Genomic DNA, 21,962 nt, shown 5'->3' with positions numbered 1-21,962 from the left:
TTTAATTGGGAGTGGGCCATTGTGAGCAAGAATGTGGAAAGGGGAAGGGGGACTGGATAAGAGGATACAGAAGAGAATTAAGTACAATTTTGTGTTATCCCAGAAGCCTTGGAGAAGAAGCGCGTTCACACCTTCTGCTTGTAGTGCAGTGTGGAACGTTTAGGCAACGTGGGCTGGTTCTTTGCGGGAAGGTGGGCGCCCTGGTGCTTGGCCAGCCGCGGCGTTGCAAGCCTTGGGGAGCTGCAGATTTGGTCTTTTTTCACTGATATAAGAGCTCGGGGGCGGGCCGCGCAGCGCCCTGACCCATCCTCACCATGTTGGTGCTGTTTGAAACGTCTGTCGGCTACGTCATCTTTAAGGTAGGTGGTAGATTGAGCCGTTGCAGGTGGAAGGTGGGTGTTGGGTAGGAGAGGAGAGGGAAAGACGTAAGGAGAGGAAGACGGTGCTCAGGATCGCGTGGGTGCCTTTTCTGTCCCCCTGCTCTGAAAGGAACGGGGAGGCTTTGGGCCTGGGAGGCGCATGTTTCGGTGAACACGTGGCCGCGCCGTTTGGGGCACTGGGTTCAGTAAGAGGATTTGGCCCATTTAGAGAGGTAGGCAGGAGACGTTTTAGAATTTTACAGGTTCTGATAGAAGTTTGGGTTTTGTTCTGAGAGTTTTGAGGAATGATTGAAAGGTTTTAACAGAGGAATGACCTGATCTAACTCTGTCTTTTTCACCTCTGTGGCCTCTCCTGTTGCAGAGCACAGGCTCCGGACGTGCAGGCTCAGCGGCCATGGCTCACGGGCCCAGCCACTCCGCGGCATGTGGGATCTTCCCGGACCGGGGCACGAACCTGTGTCCCCTGCATCAGCAGGCGGACTCTCAACCACTGCACCACCAGGGAAGCCCTATCTCTGTCTTTTAATGAAGTTGTTTTGCTCTGTGCAGAATAGATTACGGGGAATGGGGTGCAAGAAGGGAAGAAGGATATTTTTGCATTAATCTAAACGAGATGAAGTTGCTTGGGTTAAGGCTGGCATGGAGGGAAAGAAATATCCGGAGAAAATTAGAAGGTAGAACTGACAGGATTGGCTGGTTGATGAATGTGAGGTTCTGGTTTAAGTAAGTGGATTTGTGGTGGTAGGGAAGGGAAGAGAAGGTTTAGGGATTTGGGGGCTGGGAATGGGGAGGATACTAAAGAATTGCAGTTTGGGCTGTGTGAAGCTTTCGATGTCTGTTAGACGTGGAAATACAGTGGTCATTTCAAATTTGAAGCCCAGGGGAGAAATCTGAGCTGGATATAACCAATTTGAGTTTGTTTTTTTTTAATCGGGAAAGTTTGAAATTAAGTTCAAGTTCATCAGCAAGGAAATAATTGAGCAATGGGACATTTGTGTAATAGGGTGCTGTTGAGATGTTAGGAAGCATGAGGTAAATTGAGTTCTATCTACGTGTCAGGGACTCTTGCGTTCAACGAATATAGCAACGAAAAACAAATTTTTCATATGTACTGACAAGTCAAAAAATTCTAGATAAACTATATATAGTGTGATTCTAGTTATAAATCAAAAACCTATGTGGTATGGGTGCAGAGAGTCAGGAAGGGTATGTACCAAAATGTTTATTTGGGAAAGTTTTTCATTTTATTTTCCAAGTTTCTCTTTTGATGTTTGAAAATATACTTCTATTTGCATGTTACATTAAATACTTGTTATTTTTAAGAAAACTAATAAGATAATTAAAAACCAAAAGGTGATTTTGCTCATTTTTCCTCTCATTAGAGTTGTCTGAGATTGTAGTATTAGCAATTTTAAGGGAATAAAAGGGTTTAGAGCCAGGGAATGGGTCTATTAGATTTTCCACAACTTTTTGCAGTCTTTTCTAAATTTTTTTTCTAATATTTATTTATTTATTTGGTTGCGGCAGGTCTTAGTTACAGCAGGCAAGCTCCTTAGTTGTGGCTCTCAGGCTCCTTAGTTGTGGCATGTGAACTCTTGGTTGCGGAATGCATGTGGGATCTAGTTCCCTGACGAACGATTGAACTCAGGCCCCCTGCATTGGGAGTGCAGAGCCTTAACTACTGCGCCACCAGGGAGGCCCCTCTAAATTCTTAAATAGAATTCTGCACATTCTCTTAGCCAGCGAAGTCTGTCATATTTTGAATCAGTGTCTGTGGATGAATTTCATCCAAATTGATGTTATGTATACTGTTCTGACCTGGATGCTAAGAGGAGAGGGGTAACTTTGCACTGTCCAGTGATTGCTTCTAATAGTGGGGAGGAGTTAGTTTAGCAATTGTATGGTTTCTAGACCTGGGTCATAAAGTATAAAGTCATATGATGAATTATTGATTTCTACTAATAAAGAGTTTCTCCATTAAAAAAAAAAGAAAATACAATTTTGTGACTGATATTTTATTATTAACATCTCCATAAATGAAAAGATCATGTATTTTTTTTCTTTATAGTAATTAAATGACAGACTGGAGTTCTATCTGTTACAGAGTTTCACAGCAGTTGTGATTCAATCTGAGGAGATACTTGCTTGTATATGGGAAAGGACCTTTTGTAACCTGAGTAATTCCATTAGGTGACTGTACTTTGAGACTAACGTATATGTAGTAGCCTCGGTTTCTTTCTATTCTTTTCACTCACAAAAACACTGAAAATATTCTACATAAAAAAAAATAATTAAAAGTCGATTTCTCAGCCTGTAAATCTAGAGGCTCATATCAATTAGCTCATATATTTGAAAATTCAAAGCATGATTTATGGCCATAAATTCTCATGAGAGTCTTTATGTGATCTTATTATTTAATACTTAAGCTATTTCTTTTTATTAAAAGATATAAAAATAGCCATAATTACATATTTATATGCTATGGAAATATTTAAATTTGACATATCTATGTAGCTATATTGAGAAATATGCAGACAAAAGAAATAGCTTGAAAATTAAAGTTTTTTAAGTGCTATGGAAATATTTAAATTTGACATATCTATGTAGCTATATTGAGAAATATGCAGACAAAAGAAATAGCTTGAAAATTAAAGAGTTTTTTTAAGTCAAATTGTGTATTAAATCAGTAGAATGTAAGCACTAAAGTAAACAACAACAGAAAAATAATAGCATTTATATTGCATGAAGACCCATGTGGATAAAATGGTGACACTGAGGATGAAATGCCTATTTTCTCTAATACCATCATCTCTTCCCTTTCGGCTCTCCTCTCTCCCCTTCCCTTCTCTCTCTCTCTCTCTTTCTACCTGTGGAAATAGAGATTTATGTTAAACACATCTACTTTAAATTTCAGTTCTAATTTTTAATTTAAAACATTATGAATGGGCTTTCCTGGTGGCGCAGTGGTTGAGAGTCCTCCTGCCGATGCAGGGGACACGGGTTCATGCCCCGGTTCGGGAAGATCCCACATGCCGCGGAGTGGCTGGGCCCGTGAGTCATGGCCGCTGAGCCTGCGCGTCCAGAGCCTGTGCTCCGCAACGGGAGAGGCCACAACGGTGAGAGGCCCACGTACCGCCAAAAAACAAACAAAAAAAACCATTATGAATTAATTGTATGTGTAGCCTCAAATGAAGCATATTTAATATACAGCTTGTTGGTGTTTGTATGCTCAGATTTCCAATAGATAGGTAGATGGTATTATAGGTTTAATTGATTGTGTGCTCTGTGACTGGTGCTTTACATTCTCAAAGTCTGGAAACTAATACTCAGAACTGAAGCTTTGTTACCATTCACCTTACACTTATACAGTCACACGAAGACTTCCCCTCCAGGAATATATCTGCTCTGACTACATAACAAATACCTGGATCTAATGTTTAAATCACAATATTTAATTCCTTCCTCCGGGAAATTCTGACTTAATAAATCTGAGAGTTTCTCTAAATTTGTTTTCATTTTGTTCCTCACACCCAAGAAATTCTGTTAAAAGTTTCAGGTTTGGGAACTCAAACAAATGTCAACCAACCAGAGTTGGTACTTCCTGCCCCTCCTTCAGAATCTACGAAACTAGTTCACCCTCACCTTGCTGACAATGATACCGTATCATTTAGATTTCTTTGCTTCCAAGCCACAAGACTGATTCTTGATAACTGAATCAAAAACCATAACTATACATTTTTTTGCCTGACGAGTATTGGCTGCAAATATGTGTGTGTACATCTGTACATGCACATAAGCATACTGTTCATAGTATTTCCTTATAGTCCTTTTTATTTCTGGAAGGTCAGTAATAGTGTTCCCTCTTTCATCCCTGAGTTTAAGAATTTAAGGCTTCTCTTTTTCCTGGTTAGTCTAGCTAAAGGTTTGTTCTTTTTTATCTCTTCAAATAACTACATATAGAGAGATAAAGACTGATATACATTTGTTAAATATAAATACATAATATCTATCTGTCATCTATCTTCTATGTATGTATGTATCTATCTATCTATCTAAAAGATTGGGGATTTGCAATCATTCACAGAGTCTACTAGAAGGATAAAGAGCAAGGCTCAGAGAGTTTATGAACTGTGATAATACTTGGTATCAATGTTATTTGGACAAAGAATACATGTTGATTTTTTAATCTCCCAAACTTGGACTGAAACCATCACTGAAACTAAAAAAATGTTTAGGCGACTGTATGGTAGTCTGTGAAAAGCATCATTAATGAATCCTTTTGAAACTTAGATGAAATAATAGCAACAGCATCATATTGTCAAAACATTTAACTTATGCATTAAAACGATTTAGAAAAACATTTTGATTAGTGTAAACTTTTACTTGACAAGGCTTGACTACAAATCCCACAGACCACTTTAGCAAAGTTAACTGAGTTAAGCTATGAACTTTTTTGAAATCCAACATACTAATTTAATCTTTCTCTAACAGACTCCATCTTTTTTGACATTTGAAGCTTCCTGTAGGAAATAAAATGTTCTCCACTGGGAGTCATTAATTGGAGGATTTGAACAATAACCTATTTTATTAATATACTCTGCAGTATCATTTAAAATTATGTTTGGAAAATTTTTATTAGTGTTATTGGTGCATATATTGATTGTATAAAACTCCCATTTTGAAAACAGCTTAATTTTAACCTATGTAAATACAATTTCACATTCTACTTATTTGTGACAGGAAATAACTCCTGGCAGTAGTGGTCTTCATTAATGTCAATGGCCAAAAGACAAATACAGCCTACTGCCCTCTAAATCTCTTAGGCACACAGGCACAAAAAATAAATAAATAAATAAAATAAAGCAAAAACAAAGAAACGAAAAACTGGGGAAAATGTGAGTATATAAGTTAATAATAATTTAAAGGAAATTAATAAGTAACATTATTTCCTTTTACATTCCTCAAAGGACCTAAAAAAATTTATTAGAATAACCTATTTTTTCTCTGTTTTAAATAATGCCTGTCATATTCTTTAATTCTTTTTAATCCTTAAATCATGATATGCCTTTTTATTGGATTGCCTTCTTTTTTTCTTTTCTTGAATTGTAGGAGTTCTAACATTAACCAGTATAAGATCTCAAATGAATCTTATTAATACTAGATTTAATAGAGAATAATGGCTCATTGAAAAGATTAATTTTGTTTTCTGTGTTCAAATAAATTCTTTTTGGAGTCAAATTATTTTATTTAGAAAAATCTTATCACTTTTTATAAAGCTAAATTTAAGTGGTTAAGTGAAATGTTTAAATATATCAGGGAAAGTTGATGAAGATAGTTTTAATTTTTTTAAATGGAGCAATTTTTCCCCTAATTACCTTAGAAGTATTTCTTTTGTTCCTTAGCTTGATATCTCAAACCTTAAAATCTTTAAAACATGCTTATAGTTGGATTAAGATATCTAACTCCAAGACGTGCAAAATTACTATTTTGGGACTAATACTTCTATTCCCTTTCACCCACCCCAGAAAGTCATTAGTGATGAAAGTTGCTGTATTTATCTTTAACACATATTATAAAGGTTATTAATTTGCTTTCCCACCTGTTATATACATATGTGGTAATACAGAATAATATATATAGTCAAAAAAAAATCCTTGCTTTTTGATCCAATACTGAACACTCACTGGGGTGATTAATATGCACTGACAAAGACTTCTTATTTTGTAATGAATATATGTATTTCTAAATTAAATTTTCTATCACACATGGAAAACTTTTGATAATTATGTTACACACATAGCCATATAAAAGCTACTGTGTTATTCCTATTTCTATATTTAGTTCTCACTATTTCTTAGGCACAGATTAACTAGCAAATTCAGAAAAAACAGTTTCCCTTTTCTCCCTGTCTCCCTCGAGCTTAGTTATGACCAAATGACTAAGCCTTGGCCAGTGAATTATGAAGAGCAGTGATGCACGCCTCTTCCATGCCATTTCTATACGAAACTTGCCGCATGACTTCAACAGTCTCTTTGTCCTTCTCAGTCCTTGCTGAATTGAGGGTGACTCTCAAGGAAATTTTAGTAGCCAAATGTAAAAGCGTATTTTCTAACTCCTAAGTCACTAAACACCTAAAGGACTATGAAGCACAGTGACAGTTCTTACCATCAACAATCAGAACAGTGAAAAAGAAATAAACTTATATTGCATTAAACTATTATTTTGGGGTTATCTGTATAGGAACTTCTATTACCATAACTAATACAAATTCTAAATTATCATTAACTTATTTGCATCTACATTCCTTTGGTATCTTATGGTTTCCATGGACATTATTTTATTAGCCAATTAATCTAAAAATAAAGGTAAGTCATTTATGTTATGGCCTTATCTAAAAATAGAGATAGAAAGGACAGAATTGATTGTGAATATAATCATTGTTGAAATGGTGGGTGTAACCATTATTTTTCATTTACTCATACTTTGGAAAAATGGATTATAATAGAGGAAAACAAGAAAAACAAACCCGTATTTATCGAACATCTATTATGGGAAGCTACAGTGTGCCATTTGGTTTGCCTATTATCGTACATTGATTACCTCATTTCATTATCATAGGAGTCCACTTATATATGATAAACCTGAGGTTTAGAAACATAAAATAAATTGTAAATGGATGTGTTAGAACTAGAATTACAACCAAGTCCTAGTTATGTTATTATTGTTCTAAAATCTAAAAAGACAAAAGTTAAGGGTTCATAATACTCTTTTACTGTTATTTTATAAAATTTAAAATGTATTCTGGTGCTTTTACTTGTAAAATTTTCTTTTCTTTTATTTCCCTATTCTAAAAACACAAAAGAGTCATAGACATTTTTCCTTTTTTCATAATATTTGTAAAGTACCTTTCCTTTAAATATCTTGCTGCTTTCTGCAAAGCTTGACTATTCTTAATTGCTGACTGCCATCATTCAGCTGATAAACTGTTTCAGCATCATCATTTGGTTTGGTAAGCATTTTTTATCTTTTCCGGATTGCAGAAAACATGGAATTTGTAAAGCTCATTTTGCAAAATGATACGTTCATGGGAATTTTAATTCACATTACTCATATTTATTTTGTATCTAGCACAAGGACCTGAGAACATACATTTCATATATTCTATAGATCAGGAGATATATTTTCAGTGATTATTTTAATAGTTATAATTAATATGCACATAGATAAAATATTCCATGTATGGAATATATATCATGGGAGATTCACTAAAGAGAATATTGGAATTCAGTTTCAGTATCTGATTGCAGCTTAGCACTTAATTTTTAGTCAACCACCTATATCTATAGTTATTGTCTACATACAAGAGAAAGGACACTAGTAAATATTTATTTGACAGTAATTCTGAAATTCAGGTGGGTGCCCTAAGAACCTTCTTATTAGAGTCTATCCTTATCTTCCTACTCCAGCCTCTCCCCATTACCACTTAGAAACATTAGGTCATTCAGTAAATAAGGTAAATGCTTAAAAGCTTGACACGATCCATACTAATGACTTCAATTGCATATTGGAATTCACTTGAATTGATGTTTCCTTAGTGTTGATATTGCTCTACAAAACTTAGAGGCCCGGCTGCTGAATTTCCAAGTAGGTCATGTTTCTTCTCCATCTGTTTCAGATTCTCTGTCATAATTAGAAAACGAAGAGAGAAGAGCAGGCTCAGCAAATTGAATGAGCTAATTGAAAAGCAGATGTAGAGATGATTTTCCTTCATACATGTTACATGACCAAATTCTTTTAAAAAGTGCAATTGCTTGAATGAGAGTAAGAGTATAAGACAACAGATTGTTCAAACACATGATCTTGGATTTTTAGTTGTCTTTGACTATTTTGGAGAAAGTTTAAGGCAGTTTCATTCTCAGGAAGAATTTGCTTCCTATGTATTTAGACATAACTAAAAGTTATTACAGTGTCCAGAGATTACAACTACTTAAAAGTTGAGAAAAATTTAGCACAGGTTACACACCTTGAGAAAATGCTGTTTCGGAATAAACCAGTTTTCATAAATGTGGACTCATTCCATGTATGAAGAGACCAGCAACTAGATTAGAAACTTTCATTGAATCAAATAATTCAAGAAATATTTAATGAATAGAGTTTCATAGTGTACCTTTCAATATATAGATATACATCTCCTTTTATTTCAGGAAAGTTTTCTTCTATTAACTAATTACCTGCCCTGAACTCTTGAGTTGGCTTTCCTTTGCAAAGATCCCAACTATACATGTTGCACCCTCTTTAATTATGCTTTGCATTTATTGCTTCCTTTCAGATCATTTATTTCTTTTAAATTTTAATAACACAATTTTCCTTTTCTATTTTCTAGTTTATTTATTGTGCTTTTTGTGGTGTATATTTTGATCTTATTTTTCTCCTGATTTAAACTTCATTTCTAAAATGAGTCTTATTTTTTAATACCTCTTGATTTTTATCAGTTCTCAAATTTTTCAACATCTGATCGAGATGTCTCAATCCCAAGACATCCTATTTCTGACTTTTTAAATTATTTTGAGGCCTATATAGGTTTTTTGGGTTTTTTTTTAAGTTTATTTCTAGTTTACAATTCTGGCCTGATGCATCTTTTTTTTTTAACATCTTTATTGGAGTATAATTGCTTTACAATGATGTATTAGCTTCTGCTTTATAACAAAGTGAATCAGCTGTACATATACCCCCATATCTCCTCCCTCTTGCGTCTCCCTCCCCCCTTACTAATTTATTTTATTTCATTTAAACATATTAGATAATGGTTTCATATTGTCTGTAGTCCCTATTTTCCTAATGACTTTATTTTATCATAAACAAAATTTGATTCACCTTCATTTATTCTCATAATAACCTTTTTGTTCCCCATATGTGAATAACTATAGTTCTCTGTGAAGAGGGTGGTAAAGCCAGGGTACTTTACAAAGTTTCACAATTTATTATTTCCTCATCTGTTATCATCATGAAGTAGTCAAAATGTGACCTGTGTAGCCACTTCATAGCTTTACATCCACTCAGAATATTTTTATTGTTTTATATATGCTTTCTTATTTCCAGATATTCCTAAATCTCTATAGGTATTGCCTTTCAAGAAAGTGCTCTCAAATTTATAGGTTGTATTTTACTGTCACTGTACTTTCTTTCTGCCCCTTCTGCCTTCTAAATTAGCTTCCCTTTTCATTTTTCCCAGACTTTCTGCCTTGCTATATTTGAATTTTGCGTGCAGGGTGGATTTCTTTGCAAAAGAAATTTGTTGGATATTTCTGAGATTCTTTACATCTCTGACCACCACATCCCTGTTTGATCACTTGCTGACTCTGCAAGCATTTTTTTTTGTTTTGGTTTGTTTTGTTTTGCCCTTACCCACAACTCCAGAACTATAATTTCTTTTTCTGGTACTTAAAATAATTCACGTACTCAATTTCTGCTTTTCTCACTCAGAGAATCCTCTCCTTTGGGGCATGAGTTACTTGTTGGAGGGTTCATTATTCCAAGCTCTTAACACTTGGTAGCATCTTCTCACCAGCTCTTGCACAAAGCTGCTGATGCTGCCCATATTCTGCTTTTTGGGATGGTAGTTTGGGCAAACACCGCTAGATATAAGTAGTATTTTGTGTTGAGTAATTGTATAATAAAGGAGTCCCCATCTCATAACTTCTATTGTCTCTATAAATCGGAAAGCAGAGTAATCTTCTGAGAATGAGGGGAAGAGTTAGAAGTTTCAGACTGAAAAGAAAAAAATTGATTTAGTCACTGTAGAGAGAATGATCAGAGAGATGGTAACACTGCTTAGTCTTTCTAATGGCTTATTATTATTTGTTTTTCCACAAATTTATGGAAGAAACAATTTGTCTCTTAGTATGATTTTTTTCCTAGAAGTACTAGTTTGCTTAGATGCCAGTGTAGAGAATATCCAGAATTAGGCTCATCCAATATTGGGATTTTTTTAAACAAAGTTCGAAAAAATTTAGGCCAGCAAAGAATCTTTGTGAATTAGCAATCTAAGCTGGATAATGAGAAAATTAAAAATAAGAGGATAATTATAAATAATGTTAATGAAGTGGGAAAAAGTAGAGAAATGGATTGCACATCTTGACAACGTTGAAAAGAAGTCCCAGAGAAATGAGCAAACTGGGAGTAGCCAAGGGTTGGTTCAGAGTGGGATGACTGAATCATACTTGGAATTGGATTGACTTAATTTGTTGACAGGGTTCCAGGTGTGAGCGTGGTAATGACTGATTGAACTGGAAAAGATTAGAAGGTCAGTGGTTATGAATAGGCTAAGGACTTCACCAAATAGAGGGATTGATGGAATATTCAGCTGCTCATAGAAGTTGCACAGAAACATAGCAGGACTTGGAATTTAAGGAGAATAAACCTCATGCCAGTTGATGAACTGTTTGTAGCAGGAATACATGAGGGCAATCACAAGGATGTGAGAAGAACATGGGAGGTGTCTTAGTCCATTTGGGCTGCTATAACAAAACACCACAAACTGGGGAGCTCATATACAGCAGAAATTCATTTCTCATGGTTTTGGAGGCTGGAAGTCTAAGAAAAGCATACCAGCATGGTTAGGATCTGGTGAAGGCCCGCTGTTGCATTGCAGACTTCTAATTGTGTCCTCCACATAGTGAAAGTGGCTACGGAGTTCTGTGGGATCACTTTTATAAAAGCATTAATCCCATTCATGAGAGTACCACCCTCATGACTTAATCACCTCCTAAAGGCCCCACCTACTAATACCATCACACATCACTTTTGGAGGTTAGGATTTCAACATGGAAATTTTAGGGGGACACAAACATTCAGACCATGGCAGCAGGGTTTCTTTAAAACTTTGGAATTAACAATAATCTCTGAATACTATCTGCAGAGATAACAGAGAACACTGAAACAAACCCCAAAATCTCCAAAAAATCAGTCACTCAAGAAAATTATTGAACAGCCACCAGTCCAGTGATATTCTCAATAATGAGTCATTGAAAGAAAGAATGGAAGTAGAGAGAACTTTTAGATGAGAGATTAAAGTTATTAGAGGATTTCTTAGTTATGGTGCACAATTCTTGAGAGTACAATGAAAAAGTTTAGGATTCAGGTAATAAGAAAGATCAGAACACTTAGGGTGATAGAAGATAGGTGGTCAGGGCCATGCACACTTTAATATTAACTGGTACAGGCAGGAATAAGTGGCGTGGAGGACTTAGTCTGTTTTAGAAGAGAGGACCCTGAGCCATGTATCCAGAGGTTCTGCCCCAGTATAGAGTGATGAGTAATGATGTATTTTGAAATACATAGAGCATTTTACTAGTGCAGAGAACTATGTAAGCTTCAACAAGTTACTCAAAAGATGAGTTTTAGTGTCTTCATCTAAAAACATGACTATAATATCTATCATGAATAAAATCATATTAAAGCTTAATAATAAGTATTTATACTATTATTACCTGGTACTTAGAATGTGCTTAGTCTTTTTTAATTATGCCATCAGTTCTTTTTTGTCAATATTTCATATCTTTAGTTTAAGACTTAACTCAAATTATATGGAAATAGTAGGTTCTTTATGTGAAAAGGGATAGCGTTTTATTTTTTATGCAACTATTTATTTTCAATATTGTACCCTTCAGAGATTATAAATCTTGTTCATTATATATTTTAAAGGGGAAATCTATGTTGTAGCCTGAAAGACAGATCAAGGTGAACTTTCTGGATCATGAACTTAAGGTATTAATCAAAGTATATACTCAGAAACATGATAATTTAATTGCTCAAGACATTAAGTGTATGTATTGTCAAAACATTTGTGAGAGTGATTTTTAGGTCATGATACAATCAAACAATTCAAGGAAATTTTACTGATCTACTAATAAATATTAAACAGTATAGTCATGAGGCTGCATATAAAAAATAACAAATTTGTTTTCTAACTCAAATTTATTAACCCCCTTTGGCAGCTTAGTTAGGAATTTTCCAAGCAGAAATGCTAATATAAAATGTATTTGCTTTCGTACTGAAAACCACTCAGGGCCCTCTTGTAATGCCAGCATTAATTTTTAACAATACATTGGGGCTTCCCTGGTGGCGCGGTGGTTGAGAGTCCGCCTGCCGATGCGTGGGACACGGATTCGTGCCCCGGTCCGGGAGGATCCCGCGTGCCGCGGAGCGGCTGGGCCCGTGAGCCATGGCCGCTGGGCCTGCGCGTCTGGAGCCTGTTCTCTGCAACGGGAGGGGCTACAACAGTGAGAGGCCCGCATACCGCAAAAAAAAAATCCCAAAAAAACCCAATGTATTGGCAGAATTTTCCACTATTGTGAGATGTGTAACAAATGATCCACAAATATTTTCCAACTTTAGCATACCTAGAGAAGTTTCAATACATTGATTCATAGATAATACAGATGCATATGTTACTTCACATTTCTTTGCATGATAACAGCATTTATTCACATGGCTTTGGAACAAAGGTACTATGAGTGAGAGGACGCTGTGGGAATACTGTTAGTATGAGAAACTGACCTTGATTTTACAATAACTCGTTTATTAGGGTGGAGGGCCAGAGCAAATAATGCAGAAAAAATTTTACATGCCATAGCACAGATTTTCTCTTTAATTACCAGTTTTTCTCCCATGTTCATTGAGGCATTTCTCCCTCCAGAAAATTATAGTTTCTTTTATGCCTCAGTCGTCAGCAGATTTTAAAAATTCAGTTAATATCTAGTTGTTTGAAATATAACTGTTAACTTCCAATTTATTTTACTTCTTTGATATATTTTCTTCAAAAAAATCTCCATTGACTAAATCTTGAATGGACAGCTTTGTATTTGCCACCTTTAGATTACGGGAAACTTTCTATATTTGCATTTAGGCCTTATATACACACATGCGCGCGTGTGTGCACACACACACTTTTGAAGTCTAAGTACATATTTATGAAGAATGGTTAGTCAATGTTGTGTCTGTTTAGATTAAAAAAATCTTATTGACAGACTAATTTGAGATACACTAAATTGCCAACACTACATAATAGCACCTACAATGGCTAAAACCATACAACAAAAGCACATAATATTGTAAAAATTCTAGGTGAGAAATCAGGAGAACATAGATCTTGATCTCGTTTTGCCAATTAACCATATGATCCTGAACAGTTTTTCATTCGTTTTGTTTGGGACCTCAGTTTTCAAATTGGCAAATGAGAAAGGTGGAATAGATGGCCTCCAAGAGTGACTCAGTCCCTGAAATATTTTAATCTTTATTGGGAAGTTGGTTTGACATATTGCACAGTCTCATCACTTCTTATTATAAGTTCCTCTGATTGTAAAAGACTTGGGTTACAAAATAAAAATCACTTTAAGATGTAAATGTATAAATATAAGTACATAGTATTATCCACTTCTTCAGGGAGGGAAAACTCAGTATACAGAAGTTAAAGTTGTTTAAAATTCTGGTTATTTTCATATGGATAAATAGTTACGTATTAAAATTTTTATTCCCAAGTAATCTTGAAAGAGCCCACATGGACTTAGTCTAATAAAATTCTAGTCTCGCTCTCGGCCTTCAAGGTGGTGGAGAAGTAAAATGTGGAGATCACCTTCCTCCCCACAAATACATCAAAACTACATCTACATGTGGAACAACTCCTACAGAACACCTACTGAACGCTGGCAGAAGACCTCAGACTTCCCAAAAGGCAAGAAACTTCCCACATACGTGGGTAGGGCTAAAGAAAAAAGAATAAACAGAGACAAAAGAATAGGGACAGGACCTGCACGTTGGGGAGGGAGCTGTGAAGGAGGAAAAATTTCCACACACAGGAAGCCCCTTCACTGGTGGAGACTGGGGTTGGGGGGGAAGCTTTGGAGCCATGGAGGAGAGTGCAGAAACGGGTTCAGAGAGCAAAGCAGAGAGATTCCCACAGAGAGGATCCATGCTGAGCAAAACTCACCAGCCTGAGAGGCTTGTCTGCTCACCCCCTGGGGGGGTGGCGGGGGCTGGGAGCTGAGGCTTGGGCTTCAGAGGTCAGATCCCAGGGAGAAGACTGGGGTTGGCTGTGTGAACACAGCCTGAAGGGGGCTAGTGCACAACAGCTAGCTGAGAGGGAGTCTGGGAAAAAGTCTGGACCTGCCTAAAAGGGAAGAGACCATTGTTTTGGGGTGTGTGAGGAGAGGGGATTCAGAGTACCACCTAAACGAGCTCCAGAGATGGGCACAAGCCGCAGCTATCAGCACGGACACCAGAGACAGGCATGAGACACTAAGGCTGCTGCTATGGCCACCAAGAAGCCTGTGTGGAAGCACAGGTCATTATCCACACCTCCCCTCCCGGGAGTCTGTGCAGCCCACCACTGACAGAGTCCCGTGATCCAGGGACAACTTCCCCGGGAGAACACATGGCGCACCTCAGGCTGTTGCAACGTCATGCCAGCCTCTGCCGCCACAGGCTTGCCCTGCATTTCATACCCCTCCCTCCCCCCCGACCTGAGTGAGCCAGAGCCCCCTAACCAGCCGTTCCTTTAACTCCCTCCTGTCTGGGAGGGGGCCAGACGCGCTCAGGCAACTTATACACAGAGGCGGGGCCAAATCAAAATTTGAACCCCAGGAGGTATGCGAGCAAAGAAGAGAAAGGGAAGTTTCCCCAGCAGCCTCAGGAGCAGCAGATTAAATCTCCACAATCAACTTGATGTACGCTGCATCTGTGGAATGCCTGAATAGACAACGAATCATCCCAAAATTGAGGCGGTGCACTTTGGGAGCAACTGTAGACTTGGGGTTTGCTTTCTGCATCTAATTTGTTTCTGGTTTTATGTTCATCGTAGTTTAGTAGTAGAGCTTATTATCATTGGTAGATTTGTTTATTGATTTGGTTGCTCTCTTTTATATATATATATATTTTTCCTTTTTCTCTTTTTGTGAGTGTATGCTTCTTAGTGTGATTTTGTCTATATAGCTTTGTTTTTGCCATTTGTCCTAGGGTTCTGACTGTCCCTTTTTTTTTTTTCTTAGTATAGTTTTTAGCGCTTCTTATCATTGGTGGATTTGTTTTATGGTTTGGTTGCTCTCTTCTTTCTTTCTCTCTTCCTTTTTTATTCCTTTTTTATTTTTAATAACTTTTTTCTATTTTAATAATTTTATTTTATTTATGTACTTTTTCTTTCTTTTTTTTTCCTCCCATTCTTCTGACCCGTGTGGCTGACAGGGTCTTGGTGCTGTGGCCAGGTGCCAGGCCTGAGCCTCTGAGGTAGGAGAGCCAAGTTCAGGACACTGGACCACCAGAGACCTCCCAGCCCCACATGATATCAAATGGCAAAAGCTCTCCCAGAAAGCTCCATCTCAATGCTAAGACCCAGCTCTACTCAATGACTGGGCAAGCTACAGTGCTGGACACCCTATGCCAAACAACTAGTAAGACAGGAACACAACCCCACCCATTAGCAGAGAGGCTCCCTAAAATCATTATACCCTCACAGATACCCCAAAACATACCATAGGACGTGGTTCTACCCACCAGAAAGACAAGATCCAGACTCATACACCAGAATACAGGCACCAGTCCCCTCCGCCAGGAAGCCTACACAACCCACTGAACCAACCTTACCCACTGGGAGCAGACACCAAAAACAACGGGAACTATGAACCTGCAGCCTGCGAAAAGGAGACCGCAAATGCAGTAAGTTAAGCAAAATGAGAAAACAGAGAAATACACAACAGATGAAGGAGCAAGGTAAAAACCCACCAGACCAAACAAATGAAGAGGAAATAGGCAGTCTACCTGAAAAAGAATTCAGAGTAATGATAGTAAAGATGATCCAAAATCTTGGAAATAGAATGGAGAAAATACAAGAAACGTTTAACAAAGACCTAGAAGAACTAAAGAGCAAAAAAAACCAATGATGAACAATACAATAAATGAAATTAAACATTCTCCAGAAACAATCAATAGAAGAATAACGGAGGGAGAAGAACGGAGAAGTGACCTGGAATGTAAACTAGTGGAAATAACTACCACAGAGCAGAATAAAGAAAAAAGAATGAAAAGAACTGAGGACAATCTCAGAGACTTCTGGGACAATATTAAACAGACCAAAATTTGAATTATAGGGGTCCCAGAAGAAGAAGAGAAAAAAAAAAAAAAGACTGAGAAAATATGTGAAAAGATTATAGTTGAAAACTTCCCTAATAAGGATAAGGAAATAGTCAATCAAGTCCAGGAAGGGCAGAGAGTCCCATACAGAATAAATCCAAGGAGAAACATGCCTAGACACATAGTAGTCAAAATATCAAAAATTAAATAAAAAATGTTAAAAGCAGCAAGGGAAAAACAACAATTAATACAAGGGAATTCCCTTGTATTCCCATACAAAGGAATACTCATAAAGTTAACCTCTGATCTTTCAGCACAAACTCTGCAAGCCAGAAGGGAGTGGCAGGACATATTTAAAGTGATGAAAGTGAGAAAACTACAACCTAGATTACTCTACCCAGCAAGGATCTCATTCAGATTTGACAGAGAAATTAAAACCTTTACAGACAAGGAAAAGCTAAGAGAATTCAGCACCACCAAACCAACTTTACAACAAATGCTAAAGGAACTTCTCTAGGCAGGAAACACAAGAGAAGGAAGAGACTTACTATAACAAACCCAAAACAATTAAGAAAATTGTAATAGGAACAAATGTATCGATAACTCCCTTAAATGTAAATGGATTACATGCTCCAACCAAAGGACATAGACTGGCTGAATGGATACAAAAACAAGACGTGTATATATGCTGTCTACAAGAGGCCCACTTCAGATCTAGAACACATACAGACTGAAAGTGAGGGGATGGAAAAAGATATTCCATGCAAATGGAAATCAAAAGAAAGCTGGAGTAGCAATTCTCATATCAAACAAAATAGAGTCTAAAATAAAGACTATTAAAAGAGAAAAAGAAGGACACTCCATAATGATCAAGGGATCAATCCAAGAAGAAGATATAACAAATGTAAATATATATGAACCCAACATAGTAGCCCTCAATACATAAGGCAAATGCTAACAGCCATAACAGGAGAAATCAACAGTAACACATTCATAGTAGGGGACTTTATCATCCCACTTTCACCAATGTACAGATCATCAAAAATGGAAATAAATAAGGAAACACAAGCTTTAAATGATACATTAAACAAGATGGACTTAACTGATATTTATAGGGCATTCCATCCAAAAACAGCAGATTACAATTTCTTCTCAAGTGCTCATGGGATATTCTCCAGGATATATCATATCTTGGGTCACAAATCAAGCCTTGGCAAATTTAAGAAAATTGAAATTGTATCAAGTATCTTTTCTGACCACAACGCTATGAGACTAGATATTAATTACAGGAAAAAAATCTATAAAAAATACAAACACATAGAGGCTAAACAATACACTACTAAATAACCAAGAGATGACTGAAGAAATCACAGAGGAAATCAAAAAATACGAGGAAATCAAAAAATACCTAGAAACAAATGACAATGAAAACACGATGACCAAAATCTATAGGATGCAGCAAAAGCAGTTCTAAGAGGGAAGTTTATAGCAATACATCCTACCTCAAGAAACAAGAAACATCTGAAATAAACAACCTAACCTTACACATAAAGCAATTAGAGAAAGAAGAACAAAAAAACCCCCAAAGTTAGCAGGAGAGAAATCATAAAGATCATATCAGAAAGAAATGAGAAAGAAATGAAGGAAACAGTAGCAAAGATCAATAAAACTAAAAGCTGGTTCTTTGAGAAAAAAAACAAAATTGATAAACCACTAGCCAGACTCATCAAGAAAAAAAGGGAGAAGACTCAAATTAATAGAGTCAGAAATGAAAAAAACAAAAGAAGTAACAACTGACCCTGCAGAAATACAAAGGATCATAAGAGATTACTATAAGTTATTCTATGCCAATATAATGGACAACCTGGAAGAAATGGACAAATTCTTAGAAAACCACCACCTTCTGAGACTGAACCAGGAAGAAATAGAAAATATAAACAGACCAATCACAAGCACTGAAATTGAAACTGTGAATAAAAATCTTCCAGCAAACAAAATCTCAGGGCCAGATGGCCTGACAGGCTAATTCTATCAAACATTAAGAGAAGAGCCAACACCTATTCTTTTCAAACTCTTCCAAAATATAGCAGAGGGAGGAACACTCCCAAGCTCATTCTATGAGGCCACCACCACCCTGATACAAAAGCAGACAAAGATGCCACAAAAAAAGAAAACTCCAGGCCAATATCACTGATAAAAATAGATGCAAAAATCCTCAACAAAATACTAGCAAACACAATCCAACAGCACATTAAAAGGGTCATACACCATGATAAAGTGGGGTTTATCCCAGGAATGCAAGGATTCTTCAATATATGCAAATCAATCAACGTGATACACCATATTAACAAATTGAAGGAGAAAAACCATATGATCATCTCAATAGACGCAGAAAAAGCTTTCAACAAAATTCAACACCCATTTATGATAAAAACCTTCCAGAATGTTGGCATAGAGGGAACTTACCTCAACATAATAAAGGCCATACATGACAAACCCACAGCCAATATCATTGTCAATGGTGAAAAACTGAAGCCATTTCCACTAAGATTGGGAACAAGACAAGGTTACCCACTCTCACCGTTATTATTCAACATAGTTTTGGTAGTTTTAGCCACAGCAATAAGAGAAGAAAACGAAATAAAAGGACTCCAAATCGGAAAAGAAGTAAAAATGTTACTGTTGGCAGATGACATGATGCTATATATAGAGAATCCTAAAGATGCTACCAGAACACTACTAGAGCTAATCAATGAATTTAGTAAAGTAGCAGGATACAAAATTAATGCACAGAAATCTCTTGCATTCCTATACACTAATGATAAAAAATCTGCAAGTGAAATCAAGAAAACACTCCCATTTACCACTGCAACCAAAAGAATAAAATACCCAGGAATAAACCTACCTAAGGAGACAAAAGACCTGTATGCAGAAAACTATAAGACACTGATGAAAGATGTTAAAGATGATACAAAGAGATCGAGATATATACCATGTTCTTGGATTGGAAGAATTAACATTGTGAAAATGACTCTACTACCCAAAGCAATCTACAGATTCAGTGCAATCCGTATCAAACTACCAATGGCATTTTTCACAGAACTAGAACAAAAAATTTCACAATTTGTATGGAAACACAAAAGACCCCGAATAGGCAAAGCAATCTTGTGGGGGAAAAAAGCAGAGCTGAAGAATCAGACTCCCTGACCCCAGACTACAGTAATCAGGATAAAGCTACAGTAATCAAGACAATATGGTACTGGCACAAAACCAGAAATATAGATCAATGGAACAGGATAGAAAGCCCAGAGATAAACCAATGCACCTATGATCAACTAATATATGACAAAGGAGGCAAGGATATACTATGGAGAAAATACAGCCTTTTCAGTAAGTGGTGCTGGGTAAACTGGACAGCTACATGTAAAAGTATGAAAGTAAAACACTCCCTAACACCATACACAAAAATAAATTCCAAATGGATTAAAGACGTAAATGTAAGGCCAGACACTATAAAACTCTTAGAGGAAAATATAGGAAGGACACTCTGACATAAATCACAGCAAGATCTTTTTTGAGCCACCTCCTAGAGTAATGGAAATAAAAACAAAAATAAACAAATGGGATCTAATGAAACTTAAAAGCTTTTGCACAGTGAAGGAAACTACAAATAAGATGGAAAGACAACCCTCAGAATGGGGGAAAATATTTGCAAATGAATAAATGGACAAAGGATTAATGTCCAAAATATATAAATAGCACATGCAGCTCAATATTAAAAACAATAAACTGCCCAATCTAAACATGGGCAGAAGACCTAAATAGACATTTCTCCAATGAAGACATACAGATGGCCAAGAGACAGATGAAAAGGTGCTCAATATCACTAATCATTAGAGAAATGCAAATCAAAACTACAATGAGGTGCTGAGAACTACAATCAAAACTACCTTACACCAGTTAGAATGGGCATAATCATAAAATTTACAAACAACAAATGCTGGAGAGGATGTGGAGAAAAGGGAACCCTCTTACACTGTTGTTAGGAATGTAAATTGATAGAGCCACTATGGAGAACAGTATGGAGGTTCCTTAAAAAACTAAAAATAGAGATATCATATGACCCAGCAATCCCACTACTGGGCATATACCCAGAGGAAACCATAATTCAAAAAGACACATGTACCCCAATGTTCATTGCAGCACAATTTACAATAGCCAGGTCATGGAAGCAACTTAAATGCCCATTGACAGACGAATGGACAAAGAAGATGTGGTACATATATACAATGGAATATTACTCAGCCATAAAAAGGAATGAAATTGGGTCATTTGTAGAGATGTGAATGGACCTAGAGGATGTCTTTCAGAATGAAGTAAGTCAGAAAGAGAAAAACAAATGTCATATATTAATGCATATATGTGGAATGTAGAAAAATGGTACAGATGAGCTGCTTTGCAAGGCAGAAATAGAGACACAGATGTAGAGAACAAATGTTTGGATGCCAAGGTGGAAAGCAGGGGTGGGGGTGGGGATGAATTTGGAGATTGGGATTGACATATATACACCAATATGTATAAAATATATAACTAATAAGAACCTTCTGTATACAAAAATAAAATTCAGACAAGAAGCCAACGGAAATGCACATGTACTATTCGTAAGAGTTAGTTTGGTGCACCCAATCTGAAGACAAATCTGTGAGTACTTAACCAAATATAATAAATTGTAATCTATGATCCAGAATTCCTATAACAGAAAAAAAGCATATGTATGTTCATAGGAGAGCATGTGTGAGGCTATTCATCTTAGCACTGTTGTGGTTATGAGGATTCTGAGGCGATTTAGAAACATTAAACATCTATCTTGAAAGCTCAATATATTTTTCATTTTCTTTTTATTTACTTTTCTTCTATTTTTTAAAACACTGTAAAACAAATAATCTGTAGCCTGTGGACACCTTTGGTAACCTACTCTAGTAATTTTTCATTTTCCTTCAAAACCTTATTTGTATTTAACTTTATATATGCTCTTGTATTCAAAACCATGTTCACCTATACTAACATATGTGAGTTGAGGCAGAGATCAGAGAAATACATTACAATAATATTTTATATAATATAAATCAACTATACTTCTATAAAAAGATTAAATAGATCACTGCTTTACTCTCTTTTTATACATATTTGTTTATTATACTATTACATATTATTTGTGGTATTGAATATGTAAATATTTTATCTTTTATTTTCTCAACTGTTAGCCACAAAGAACTTAAATTTCTTTCCTTTCTTCCTTTCCCATACTTTTCTTGCTTCATCTCCTCACTTTCATCTCTCCTGCACTTCTTGATCATTGTATTCTTTGAAAGTATCACTTCTTAAGGGGATACAAATCTATTACAATTTAGAAGGCGTTATTCAATGCCTTTATTGAAGTTACTAAAACAAACCCACAAA

At 36.2% G+C, this 21,962-nt stretch overlaps 1 pseudogene; it reads left to right on the top strand.

The window, feature by feature from the left end:
- The first annotated feature begins 314 nt into the window (after positions 1-314).
- The window catches only part of LOC113629497 (dysbindin pseudogene), a 35,285-nt pseudogene continuing 13,637 nt past the window's right edge, over positions 315-21,962 (top strand).

The sequence above is a fragment of the Aethalodelphis obliquidens genome, unplaced genomic scaffold (genome assembly GCF_003676395.1).
Source record: "Aethalodelphis obliquidens isolate GAN/ISIS:26980383/991018 unplaced genomic scaffold, ASM367639v1 scaffold1, whole genome shotgun sequence".
Taxonomy (NCBI): domain Eukaryota; kingdom Metazoa; phylum Chordata; class Mammalia; order Artiodactyla; family Delphinidae; genus Aethalodelphis; species Aethalodelphis obliquidens.
Note: the sequence above shows the minus strand (reverse complement) of the source record. Positions and strands in the feature narration are given on the sequence as shown.